This window comes from Spea bombifrons, chromosome 9 (assembly GCF_027358695.1).
Source record: "Spea bombifrons isolate aSpeBom1 chromosome 9, aSpeBom1.2.pri, whole genome shotgun sequence".
NCBI lineage: Eukaryota > Metazoa > Chordata > Amphibia > Anura > Pelobatidae > Spea > Spea bombifrons.
Window position 1 is genome coordinate 26,856,428 of NC_071095.1, and position 14,950 is coordinate 26,871,377.

General features: G+C 42.7%; 1 long non-coding RNA gene across 1 annotated transcript; it reads left to right on the forward strand.

The window, feature by feature from the left end:
* Nucleotides 1–8,784: 8,784 nt before the first annotated feature.
* LOC128505093 (uncharacterized) lies at nt 8,785–14,069 on the forward strand. The gene is made up of 3 exons (XR_008355533.1): nt 8,785–8,863; nt 12,419–12,501; nt 13,985–14,069. It is a non-coding gene; the product is annotated as an uncharacterized LOC128505093 (long non-coding RNA).
* The last annotated feature ends 881 nt before the right edge of the window (nt 14,070–14,950 follow it).

Below are 14,950 nucleotides of genomic sequence, written 5' to 3' on the forward strand. Positions count from 1 at the left end.
TCTTTTTTTTTTAATTTTGTAGATTATACCGTAGAGATCAAAATATCCTCGAGGTACAAAAAACAAAGCAGACGGGCTGCGCATGCTGCAGATACACATAGCATAGGGACAATTATTTTACCAATGTATCACTGTGGCACCCATAGGGTTAAATCCCCCCCCCCTTTTTTTGTTGCTGTAAAAGGGGTAAAAGTGCCCATCCCTGTCCATTATCTTTCAAGTGGGATGAACAAGCCGTGATCAGACCCTAAGAACCCATTATCTGCTTATTCCGCCGACCAGAAAGAGTCCTTTTTAAACATAAAAATAAATTCAAAAAATAACTAAAATAGGAGGGATGTGATTGGGAGTAGTTTAACCCCTTTGGCACCAACACAGCTAATGAAAATCTGGTTTGTGGGTTTCTTTGGCCACGTACGTGGGTTAATACATATAATTATGTTGAGATACGCGAAGCAGATAGTATCACGACGGAAAGGGGCAGAGATTTCTATGGAAACGGAAAGCTTTCATATGGCGGACGGGGGGGAGACGCACTTAGCATAATAACACAAAAAAACACACCATTTTTGTGTTTTACAATAGAAAATTCGCATGGGATTATGCAGGATGAATATCTCATTTTTTTTACGCATTTTTCTTTTGTTCCTGAAAAATTTGACGTATTATGTTTATAAAGAAAAATGTAAAAAATAGAAAGCGAGCATATTGTGGCCACGCTATAGATCAGTGTGAAGTATCACAGCGCTTGGTTTAAGACAAGGGGCAAAAACAATGGGCTATGGAAGCTTAACAAAACTATTCCATGCATGGGTTTTCTTTGGGGGGTTATATAGACATTGATGGGTAAAACAGGTTAAATGTAACTTTATTTCCCACTATAAGAAAGAAGAGACTGACCCGGAGACTCCGGGGTAAACCAGGAGAGTTCCCAGATATGACTATGTTGGGGTGTTTACAGAATAAAATGAAATATATACAGTATATAACATACCCCCCCTCTCTCTTATTTTCTCTCCCTCTCTCATTCTTTTTTTTATATTCTCTCTTATTCTCCCTTTCTCTCTTTTTCTCTCTCTCTCTATTTTTCTCCCTGTCTTTTATTTTCTCTCTCTTACTCCCCCCTCTCTTATTCTCCCCCTCTCTCTTATTCTGCTCCTTCTCTTGTTCTCTCTCTCTCTCTTATTCATTCTCTCTCTCTCTCTCTTATATTCTCTCGCTCTTTAATTTTCTCTCTCTTTCATTCTCGCTCTCGTATTCTCTCTCTTATATTCTCTCGCTCTCTCTCTTTCATTCTCTCTCTCTTTAATTTTCTCTCTCTTTCATTCTCGCACTCGTATTCTCTCTCTCGTATTCTCTCTCTCTAGTATTCTCTCTCTCTCTCTCTTCACTGATTTGATTTCCCTGAAGCTTCCCAGCTTACAATGTAGATTATAAATCACTGCTTGAGCACAGGTGAGGTGAGCAGTCAGCTAAACCGCTGCTGCCATGTTCATGCAATAAAGCTAGCGGTATACAGCTTTTTTGGTTTTAATCAGTATGACTGTTTTGGAGTTACTTAGCTGAGAAGTACGGGGTATTTTACCCCTGGGAAGTATGCGTCTGAATGCGGCACAACTAAAATGGGGAGGCGGTTCACTGGAAGGCCCGATTCATGGTGGGGGTCGGAAGAAAGAAGACACGAGGAAAAGTGGACGAAGAAAGAAGACATGGGGAGAAGACAGAAGAACAACAAAAGTCATCGAGAGAGAAAGCGTGAGTGAGAGTATAAGAGAGCATAAGAGTGAGAGGGTGAGAGAGTGTTATTCAAAGAACGGCTGTACATTGCTTATAATGCATAAGTCCCAACAGTCTTGGTTTTCACAGGACAGTCCCGATTTTTAGCCACTGTCCCTGTTAGCTATCCCATTGTCCCACGTAGGCTGGTTAGGGAGATCCTCGGCTCGCCTCTGACTAGTCCTGGAAGCTGATAAGCCAGTCTGGGGCACCAGCAAATTGCTCCGCATACTAAGGGATGCTGTTTTTGTGAAAATGACTAAAACATCATAGAAATACCTGATTAAAATGTTACTTCCAGCAGTGCGAGCTGCGCAGATTAACTCAGTAGGGGAAATGCCACCATATATCGATAATCATTAAATCCGTGGATGACTGATAATAAGTTATGCGGAAACCCACCAAGGGGCTTCTCATATAACTGTGCCACAGGGTAATTGCATTGTCCGAAGCAAAAAAAAAAATAAAAAAAAAATCCCCCATCAATTCTTCTGCAGGGTATTTTGTTGTTATTTTGCCCGAATAACACAATATTAGGAACATTATCCTTATTTTTAATGATCAGCGGCTGCTGGATTAAAAAAAATTGTTTGGGGGGGGCGGTAGAAATATTTTGGTCCTTGTGTCTCTAATAAATAATTATCCCCGAAAATAAATAACATTTGGGTAAAGTATTCAAACTGTAAAACTGTTACTGTTTTTATTTACTAATATAATGACATTGTTATGCACGCTATCCATGTAAAAGGCATGTATGCCCTCTTTGAATTCTATGGTTTGACATATATAGTATTTTTGTATCTGAACATTATGTGTTAAAGTGTAAGTATGTATTGTTAGAGTTGCTGTATTTGTATATATATATATATCTATGGTGTTAAAATTACTGAATGTGTTGTTTTAGAGTGGGTCCATATAACTATATGTGAGTCAGGAGGAAGCAGGCATCACATTCCAATGGCGAGAGTACAAGGCTGTCTGCCTGATGACGTAATGGTAGTGTGACTTCCCTAATATATACAGGGTCTTTGATTCGGCCCCTGATGGCCTCTCTATTGCGTATAAGTATTTTGCAGTGTATATATTTATTTATATATGGTATTGCTGTATCTAGTGTTTTAGAGGTTCCTTTATTGTGTTAAAGTGTGAGTATATGTATTGTTACAGTTGCTTTGTGTATATGTAGGGTGTTAGAGGGACTGTATGTAATGTTTTAGAGAGGGTATAAATTAGTATATGTGAGGAGAAAGCAGGGTCATTTTTCCACAGCGAAAGAGACTGACCGGCTGCTCGGTGGTGTTAAGGTAAGGAAACCTGCCTGAACCTATATGAACCATACCCACGATGCTGTGCACAACCTTGGTTTATTCCTTCCTGTTCCCTTTGCTGTATACGTACAATCAGAGCACTGAACAGAAATTGTTTTGGTTGAAAAACTCTGTGTACTCCTCACCATGACAACCTTCAACCATCTAAGGACTTAATCAATTGTCCATAAAATCTGGAATGAATTTGAGGGATCCGGGGTGTATTGTGATGATTCACAAAATCCGATCCTGATATTTTCCAGGATTTCAGTATCGCCTTTTATTTGCGCAGGTGGGGTAAATTGCCATACCCCACTTGTGCTAATTAACAAGCAGGTTGGGGGCTTTCTGGTGCTTAGACTGTTTCATGGACCGGATTTGGTATTGGGTCCCATTGGCGTCAGGGACACATTCCTGCTGCTGCACGGGAGACCAGGCATTGCACTGCTTTAGGCTAGGTTTCCACTTGGGTTTTTGTCCGGCGTTTTTTTCTTGATGAAAAACGCCAGGAAAACTGCCAAGAAAACTGCCGCTGCATTTACCTGCGTTTTGGCGTTTTTTCTGCAGTTTTTTCTGGCGTTTTAGCCTTTCTGTGGAAATTGCTTTTTTTGACCTTAGGCAGTTTTTCCAGCCTTTACAAGTTAGAAGTTTCACCCAGCTAAAAGGGATTAGGATAAATGGCAAGTATCTGCCCTCTCCTGATGTCATTTACTTGGTAGACCCTTTTGTCTCTTTTCTGTGGTTTGTAAGGCATGCTTTATTTCGAATGTCTGCTCCTCTGGGAAGATTGGCCCCAAATGATGGTGCAAATTGTTTGCTGTTGCTTTTGGCACGCAGGATCCGGTCGCGTATGTTTGTTTGTAATGGCATGTTTGTTCCAAATGGTGTAAAATTCAATATGAACCAGTCCAGGACTTTGTTTTGTGTGAAACTGTTTGTTTTCAGCCTATTTCTCGTAGGACACACAGATACTGGGTCCATCCTCTGCATTGTAACTGTGGAAAAAACGCCATAAAAAACGCCAAGGCAATAAACCCACATGGCTTTTTCATGGCGTTTTTTCTCTCCCATAGACTTCTATTGGAGAAAAAAAGCCAAGATTTCTTGCAAAAAACGCCAGAGTGTCAACATGCTGCAGTTTTGAAAAACTGCCACAGAGCCCAAAAAAGCAGAAAAACGCCAAAGAGGACTAAAAAAACGCCAAACAGAAAAACGCCAGGTGGAAATGGCATTTTGCGATTTCCTATTGAATTACAGCTAACATCTGGCTGCATGCGTTTTTCACAAAAAAACGCCAGGTGGCGCTATTGGCGTTTTTATAGGCGTTTTTAGCTAAAAAAACCCAAGTGGAAACCTAGCCTTAAGCTTGCAAAGTATCAGAGGAAATGAATGTGGGGTTGGTGGTGTTTGCCATTTCAATCAGATATACTGTGAAGGAATGGTTTGGGTGCTGTAGAAGGCTTTTCACCTGTGAAGGATGGCATGTTTGCTTAGCTTGCATGTTGGGGAAGCAATTCCCATGAAGCAATGCGTTTGCAGGTGTATTAAGCATTTATTGAATGAAATCACAACTTGAATGTTTTAGTAAGTCACCAGAATCAGGAATCTGCACGCACTCCCACAGGAACTCAGGTGCTTAGCTGTGCCAGGAAGGGCCAGCTCCCCAGTAAATCAAAATAGAAAAAGGCTCCAGGCACTCAAGGGTTCCATCAGGCAGATTTATTGAAAAAGACGAACAACAACGTTTCGACCTCACGATGAGGTCTTTATCACTTGAAAAAAAAACAAAAATAAATTTCCACAATATTTATGCAAGCCTAAAACATTCAAGTTAGAAAAAGGCTCCAGGCACTCAAGGGTTCCATCAGGCAGATGTATTGAAAAAGACGAACAACAACGTTTCGACCTCACGATGAGGTCTTTATCACTTGAAAAAAAAACAAAAATAAATTTCCACAATATTTATGCAAGCCTAAAATATTCAAGTTAGAAAAAGGCTCCAGGCACTCAAGGGTTCCATCAGGCAGATGTATTGAAAAAGACGAACAACAACGTTTCGACCTCACGATGAGGTCTTTATCACCTTGCATAAATATTGTGGAAATGTATTTTTGTTTTTTTTATTGACCCAGGAGCCACTAATTGCCCAGCCTTGGAGTTTATTGGTTGATTAGCTGACTTGAGGCTGTTTGCATCTGGGCCAGTCCTTGCAGGTTGTCAGGGCTGCATTAATCAACATGTAGCTGTATTTAATCAATCTTATATTCTGTGTAATTTAGCGGATGCACATAAGCTTTCTCTGTATCTTCCCTGTTTTCAGGCTGATGTGGGTTTCGGGATTGGCTCTACCTCACAGAGCATAAGCCAATCTGTTTAGCCAGCTCCATAAAATGTGTTACTGACTGATTTAACAATACATCATACAGGGTCAGCTCTCCACTTTTTAAATCAGAAACTCACTGGGGTCGGCCTTAATATTACAAATTTTACTGTTCCTGCTCCATTCTGTTAGTCTTATGGTTGCCATGTTGCAGAACTCTGTGACCTGCATTAGAAGACTGCAACTGATCATAGGATAAGTCTTCATGGTGGATACCAGGCTGGGTTTAAATTCAGCATTAACTGATTTGTCTTTCAGGGAGGCTGCGCCACCTCTTATGGGAATTCCTCCACGAGCACCACCATTTGGCGCCATGATTCTGTTCCTAGATTCTGTTTTTCCTCTGCTCCAAGATGGCGTGCTAAAGATGCTGTTCCTCTACGACCAATCGTTGAGCAGGTTGGTTATTTTCTTAGCTTCTGTACAGTTTGCTGCCGTGAGTAAACCTATAGCAAAAGATTGTGTGGCCTTTAAAGAGTTTAACAGCACTGCTAATTATTTCTGATGCTGTCTTGGTTATGAGGCGAGTTAAGCCTGGCCGAGCAGGTGGCCTCTGCTATTGGCTGTGCCATATGTACGATAAAATTGCTCCCCCGCCCTGTATGCTAGGCAAAGCTTTATCCAGCAACGAAGCATATGGCACCATTTTATACGTAACCCCTATATACACCTTTGTAAAAATGCACTTCATGTGGCAGAGCTTGACAGACCATGTAGATGTTTCCTGACAGGGATTGCAGATGAGTGGTTAGTGTTGCTGTGTTAATTAAGATTGGGGGGGGTAGCTCACTTCTTGTATAGTGCACTGGCACCCACTGTCTCTCTTACGCAGTGCACTGGCACCCACTCTCTGTCTCTTACGCAGTGCACTGGCGCCACCCGCTCTTAGACAATGCACCCGCAGCCGCTCAGTCTAGCGTCATGCGCTAACAGCTCGCACTCAGTGTTCCTGCAGATAGGTCCATTGTAACTGCTGTGCTCAACAAGTGTTCTTTGAACAAAACCCCCATTTGGGCTTTAGATGTTCTTGGTGGTATAGATGTCTGGTGAACAACCCACTTTCTGCCCTTTCACAGGTCACCCAGGAATGCCACCAGGCATGCGCCCTCCACCTCTGATGCCACCACATGGCTACAACGGCCCACCCAGACCACCTCCATACGGATACCAACGTGGCCCTCTGCCCCCACCCCGGCCTGCTCCACCTCGGGGTCCCATGAGGCTCCCCATGTCCCAATGAGCAGGAGACGGACCTTTTCAGCTCTGCATGTTTTACACATCTTCACATGGACAGGTCTACTTTATTTCTTACCTTCTTTACCAAGTCTGTTTACAAAGAGCGGCAGAACCCAGCAGTCGAGAAGAATTCAAGCCATTACAGATTTACATTCCACGCCAAGGAAGCAAGGCGTTTCCCTAGAGATGTGTTAAACATGCAAACCGTTTGTTTTCTAATTTTGTTAACTTCTATTAGGCTAGGTTTCCACTTGGGTTTTTGTCCTGTGTTTTTTTCTTGATGAAAAACGCCAAAAAAACTGCCAATGCATTTACCTGCGTTTTGGCGTTTTTTCTGGAGTTTTTTCTGGCGTTTTAGCCTTTCTGTGGAAATTGCTTTTTTTGACCTTAGGCAGTTTTTCCAGCCTTTACAAGTTAGAAGTTTCACCCAGCTAAAAGGGATTAGGATAAATGGCAAGTATCTGCCCCCTCCTGATGTCATTTACTTGGTAGACCCTTAAGTCTCTTTTCTGTGGTTTGTAAGGCATGCTTTATTTCGAATGTCTGCTCCTCTGGGAAGATTGGCCCCAAATGATGGTGCAAATTGTTTGCTGTTGCTTTTGGCACGCAGGATCCAGTCGCGTATGTTTGTTTGTAATGGCATGTTTGTTCCAAATGGTGTAAAATTCAATATGAACCAGTCCAGGACTTTGTTTTGTGTGAAACTGTTTGTTTTCAGCCTATTTCTCGTAGGACACACAGATACTGGGTCCATCCTCTGCATTGTAACTGTGGAAAAAACGCCATAAAAAACGCCAAGGCAATAAACCCACATGGCTTTTTCATGGCGTTTTTTCTCTCCCATAGACTTCTATTGGAGAAAAACGCCAAGATTTCCTTGCAAAAAACGCCAGTGTCAACATGCTGCGATTTTGAAAAACTGCCACAGAGCCCAAAAAAGTAGAAAAACGCCAAAGAGGACTGAAAAAACGCCAAACAGAAAAACGCCAAGTGGAAATGGCATTTTGCGATTTCCTATTGAAGAACAGCTAACATCTGGCTGCAACGTTTTTTCACTAAAAAAACGCCAGGTGGCGCTATTGGCGTTTTTAGCAAAAAAAAAACCAAGTGGAAACCTAGCCTTAAGCATGTTTTTTTATAAATGGTAGATTGTAATAAAGAAATGGTTGCTTGTTTAAATTATGTTTTATTAAGCACCAACACCTACAGGCTCACTGGCCCTAGCACCATTGGATAACGCCTACTCAGTTACCTGTGACACTGCGCTGACACCCAACCACTCGGTTACTCCATGACACTGCATGCTAAAAGGGAACTTATGCACACACCAGACATCCACCCACCGGGGAACTTGTGCGCCCACCAGGGAACTAGTGCGCCCACCAGGGAACTAGTGCGCCCACCAGGGAACTCGTGCGCCCACCAGGGAACTCGTGCGCCAACCAGACATCCACCCACCAGGAAACATATGCACCAACCAGACATCCACCCACCAGGGAACTTATGCACCAACCAGGGAACTTTTGCACCAACCAGACATCCATCAACCAGCGAACTTATGCACCAACCAGACATCCACCAACCAGGGAACTTATGCACCAACCAGACATCCACCAACCAGGGAACTTATGCACCAACCAGACATCCACCCACCAGGAAACGTATGCACCCGCCAGGGAACATATGTACTAACCAGACATCCACCCACCAGGGAACTGATACACTCTACTACACTCTACACTCTACTACTCTTTTACACTCTGCTACGGTCTCTTACACTCTGCTACTGTCTCTTACACTCTGCTACTGTCTCTTACACTCTGCTACTGTCTCTTACACTCTGCTATTGTCTCTTACACTCTGCTACTGTCTCTTACACGCTGCTACTATCTCTTACACTCTCTTACTGTCTCTTACACTCTCTTACTGTCTCTTACACTCTCTTACACTCGGCTACTGTCTCTTACACTCTCTTACACTCTGTTACTGTCTCATATACCCTGTTACACTCTCTTACATTCTGCTAGTGTCTCTTATACTCTGTTACACTCTCTTACTCTCTGCTACCGTCTCTTACACAGGTTTACGGTGTCTATGCGAAGAGATCCCCGAAGATGTTCACAGTATACTGAGATCATTCGGGACTATGTGATCCTAGAGGACGGTATATGCCATGTTACACTCTGTTACACTCTCTTACACTCTACTACACTCTACTACTGTCTCTTACACTCTGCTACTGTCTCTTTGTCTCTTACGCTCTGCTACTGTCTCTTACACTATCTTACACTCTGCTACTGTCTCTTACACTCTCTTACACTCTTACACTCTGCTACTGTCTCTTACACTCTGCTGCTGTCTTATACTCTCTTACACTCTGCTACTGTCTCTTATACTCTGCTATTGTCTCTTACACTCTGCTATTGTCTCTTACACTCTGCTACTGTGTATAACACTCTAATACTGTCTCTTACACTCTCTTACTGTCTCTTACACTCTGCTACTGTCTCTTACTGTCTCTTACACTCTCTTACACTCTGCTACTGTCTCTTACGCTCTGTTACTGTCTCTTACACTCTACTACACTATCTTACACTCTGCTACTGTCTCTTACACTCTGCTACTGTCTCTTACACTCTGTTACTGTCTCTTACACTCTGCTACTGTCTCTTATACTCTGCTACCGTCTCTTACGCTCTGCTATTGTCTCTTACACTCTGCTACTGTGTATAACACTCTAATACTGTCTCTTACACTCTTACTGTCTCTTACACTCTGCTACTGTCTCTTACGCTCTGCTACTGTCTCTTACACTCTACTACACTCTCTTACACTCTGTTACTGTCTCTTACACTCTCTTACACCCTCTTACACTCTAGTACTGTCTCTTACACTCTAGTACTGTCTCTTACACTCTAGTACTGTCTCTTACACTCTAGTACTGCCTCTTACACTCTGCTACTGCCTCTTACACTCCGCTACTGTCTCTTACACTCCGCTACTGTCTCTTACACTCCGCTACTGTCTCTTACACTCCGCTACTGTGTCTTACACTCCGCTACTGTCTCTTACACTCCGCTACTGTCTCTTACACTCTCTTACTGTCTCTTACACTCTCTTACTGTCTCTTACACTCTCTTACTGTCTCTTACACTCTCTTACACTCTGCTATTGTCTCTTACACTCTGCTACTGTGTATAACACTCTAATACTGTCTCTTACACTCTTACTGTCTCTTACACTCTGCTACTGTCTCTTACTGTCTCTTACACTCTCTTACACTCTGCTACTGTCTCTTACGCTCTGCTACTGTCTCTTACACTGTTACTGTCTCTTACACTCTGTTACACTCTTACACTCTTACACCCTCTTACACTCTGCTACTGCCTCTTACACTCTGCTACTGCCTCTTACACTCTGCTACTGTCTCTTACACACTGCTACTATCTCTTACACTCTGTTACTGTCTCTTACCATCTCTTACACTCGGCTACTGTCTCTTACACTCTCTTACTGTCTCTTACACTCTCTTACACTCTGCTACTGTCTCTTACACTCTGCTGCTGTCTCTTTGTCTCTTATGCTCTGCTACTGTCTCTTACACTATCTTACACCCTGCTACTGTCGCTTACACTCTGCTACTGTCTCTTACACTCTCTTACACTCTGTTACTGTCTCTTACACTCTTACACTCTGCTACTGTCTCTTACACTCTGCTACTGTCTCTTACACTCTGCTGCTGTCTCTTATACTCTCTTACACTCTGCTACTGTCTCTTACACTCTGCTACTGTCTCTTATACTCCGCTACTGTCTCTTATACTCTGCTACCGTCTCTTACACTCTGCTATTGTCTCTTACACTCTCTTACTGTCTCTTACGCTCTGCTACTGTCTCTTACGCTCTGCTACTGTCTCTTACACTCTACTACACTCTCTTACACTCTGTTACTGTCTCTTACACTCTCTTACACCCTCTTACACTCTAGTACTGTCTCTTACACTCTAGTACTGTCTCTTACACTCTAGTACTGTCTCTTACACTCTGCTACTGCCTCTTACACTCTGCTACTGTCTCTTACACTCCGCTACTGTCTCTTACACTCCGCTACTGTCTCTTACACTCCGCTACTGTCTCTTACACTCCGCTACTGTGTCTTACACTCCGCTACTGTCTCTTACACTCTCTTACTGTCTCTTACACTCTGCTACTGTCTCTTACGCTCTGTTACTGTCTCTTACGCTCTGTTACTGTCTCTTACACTCTACTACACTCTCTTACACTCTGTTACTGTCTCTTACACTCTGTTACTGTCTCTTACACTCTCTTACACTCTGTTACTGTCTCTTACACTCTAGTACTGTCTCTTACACTCTAGTACTGCCTCTTACACTCTGCTACTGCCTCTTACACTCTGCTACTGTCTCTTACACTCTGCTACTGTCTCTTACACTCTGCTACTGTCTCTTACACTCTGCTGCTGTCTCTTACACTCTGCTGCTGTCTTATACTCTTACACTCTGCTACTGTCTCTTACACTCTGCTACTGTCTCATACACTCTGCTACTGTCTCTTATACTCTGCTATTGTCTCTTACACTCTGCTACTGTGTATAACACTCTAATACTGTCTCTTACACTCTCTTACTGTCTCTTACACTCTGCTACTGTCTCTTACACTCTCTTACACTCTGCTACTGTCTCTTACGCTCTGCTACTGTCTCTTACACTCTACTACACTCTCTTACACTCTGTTACTGTCTCTTACACTCTGTTACACCCTCTTACACTCTAGTACTGTCTCTTACACTCTGCTACTGTCTCTTACACTCTGATACTGTCTCCTATACTCTGTTACACTCTCTTACACTCTGTCACTGTCTCATATACTCTGTTACTGTCTCTTACACTCCGCTACTGTCTCTTACACTCCGCTACTGTCTCTTACACTCTCTTACTGTCTCTTACACTTTCTTACTTTCTCTTACACTCTGCTACTGTCTCTTATACTCTGCTACTGTCTCTTATACTCTGCTACTGTCTCTTACACTCTGCTACTGTCTCTTACACTCTGTTACACTCTCTTACACTCTGTTACTGTCTCCTATACTCTGTTACACTCTCTTACACTCTGTCACTGTCTCATATACTCTGTTACACTCTCTTACACTCTGCTAGTGTCTCTTACACAGGTTTACAGTGTCTATGCGAAGAGATCCCCAAAGACGTTCACAGTATACTGAGATCATTCGGGACTAAGTGATCCTAGATGATGGTATATGCCATGTGACACTCTGTAACACTCTCTTACACTCTACTGCACTCTACTACTGTCTCTTTCACTATGTTACACTCTGTTACACTCTCTTACTGTCTCTTACCCTCTGCTACTGTCGCTTACACTCTCTTACACCCTGATAATGTCTCTTATACTCTGTCACTGTCTCTTACACTCTGCTACTGTCTCTTACTGTCTCTTACACTCTGCTACTGTCTCTAACGCTCTGCTACTGTCTCTTACACTCTACTACACTATCTTACACTCTGCTACTGTCTCTTACGCTCTGTTACTGCCTCTTACACTCTTCTACCATCTCTTACACTCTGTTTCTGTCTCCTATACTCTGTTACTGTCTCCTATACTATGTTACACTCTATTACACTCTGCTACTGTCTGATATACTCTGTTTCTCTTACTCTCTGCTACTGTCTCTTACACAGGTTTACGGTGTCTATGCGAAGAGATCCCTGAAGACGTTCACAGTATACTGAGATCATTCGGGACTATGTGATCCTAGAGGACGGTATATGCCATGTTACACTCTGTAACACTCTCTTACACTCTCTTATACTCTACTACACTCTAGTACTGTCTCTTTCACTCTGCTACACTCTCTGTCTCTTACACTCTGCTACTGTCTCTTACACTCTGCTACTGTCTCTTACCCTCTGCTACTGTGTCTTACACTCTCTTACACTCTGCTGCTGTCTTTTATACTCTGTCACTGTTTCTTACACTCTGCTACTGTCTCGTATACTCTCTGTTACTGTCTCTTACACTCTGCTACTGTCTCTTATACTCTCTTACACTCTGCTACTGTCTCTTACACTCTCTTACACTCTGTTACTTTCTCTTATACTCTCTTACACTCTCTTACTGTCTTACACTCTGCTACTATCTCTTACACTCTCTTACTGTGTCTTAAACTCTGTTAATGTCTCTTATACTCTCTTACACTCTACTACACTCTGCTACTGCCTCTTACGCTCTGTTACTGTCTCTTACAGTCTGATACTGTCTCTTATATTCTGTTACACTTTGCTACTGCCTCTTACACTCTACTACACTCTGATACTGTCTTTTACACTCTGTTACACTCTCTTACACTCTGCTACTGTCTCTTAACCTCTGCTACTATTTATTACACTATCTTACACTCTGCTACTGTCACTTATACTCTGTCACTGTCTCTTACACTCTGCTACTGTCTCTTATACTCTGTTACACTCTGCTACTGTCACTTATACTCTGTCACTGTCTCTTACACTCTGCTACTAACTCTTACACTCTGTTACACTATCTTACACTCTGTTACACTATCTTACACTCTGCTCTTATCTCTTACACTCTGTTACTGTGTCTTACACTCTGTTACTGTCTCTTACACTCTCTTACACTCTGTTACTATCTCTTACACTCTCTTATACTCTCTTACATTCTCTTATACTCTCTTACACTCTCTTACACTTTGCTACTGTCTCTTACACTCTGCTACTGTTTCTTACACTCTCTCACACTCTGCTACTGCCTCTTACACTTTGTTACTGTGTCTTACACTCTACTACACTTTCTTACTGTGCTACTGTCTCTTACACTCTGATACTGTCTCTTACACTCTCTTACTGTCTCTTACACTCTCTTACACTCTCTTACTATCTCTTACACTCTACTACACTTTCTTACACTCTGCTAATGTCTCTTACACTCTGATACTGTTCTTACACTCTGTTACTGTCTCTTACACTCTGTTACTGTCTCTTACACTCTCTTACGCTCTCTTACGCTCTGTTACACTCTCTTACGCTTTGCTACAGTCTCTTACACTCTTTTACACTCTCTCCCTGTCTCTTACACTCTGCTGCTGTATCTTACACTCTCTTACACTCTGTCACTGTCTTCTATACTCTGTTACTGTCTCCTATACTCTGTTACACTCTCTTACACTCTGCTACTGTCTCATATACTCTGTTACTGTCTCTTACTCTCTGCTACTGTCTCTTACACAGGTTTACGGTGTCTATGTGAAGAGATCCCCGAAGACATTCACAGTATACTGAGAACATTTGGGACAATGTGATCCTAGAGGATGGTATATGCCATGTGACACTCTTACACTCTACTACTGTCTCTTACACTCTGCTACTGTCTCTTATACTCTGTTACACTCTGCTACTGCCTCTTACACTCTGTTACTGTCTCTTACACTCTGCTACTGTCTCTTACATTCTCTTACACTCTGTTACTGTCTCTTACACTCTCTTACTGTCTCTTACACTCTCTTAATGTCTCTTACACTCTCTTACTGTCTCTTACACTCTCTTACACTCTACTACACTCTGTTACTGTCTCTTACACTCTGTTACTGTATCTTACACTCTGCTACTGTCTCTTACCCTCTGCTACTGTCTCTTACACTCTCTTAATGTCTCTTACACTCTCTTACTGTCTCTTACACTCTCTTACACTCTACTACACTCTGTTACTGTCTCTTACACTCTGTTACTGTCTCTTACACTCTGTTACTGTATCTTACACTCTGCTACTGTCTCTTACCCTCTGCTACTGTCTCTTACACTCTCTTACACTCTGCTACTGTCTGTTATACTCTGTCACTGTCTCTTACACTCTGACGGTCCGCTCTGATGCCTTTCCTCTCTCCGCCCAGGAATATTGCGAGTTCCGTGAGGCTGCCAATGTCTCATTCAGCATGTGGGTGACCCTGCAGTCCTCTCCTTGGGTGACTGTCACTGTGTGTGACCATGCTGGCGTCACTGTTTGTGACCATGCTGGCGTCACTGTTTGTGACTGTGATGGAGTGTGTGACGGAACTGTCCATCACTGGGGCCCCTGGAGAGGACTGAAAGCAAGCCTGCTACCTGCAGATTATGGACCCTGTCTCCCTGCCCTGGCGAGTGGGACTGTTGTCCTCGTCTGGGACCCGAACTCCCCAGTCTCTAAGTGCACCCCAGGAC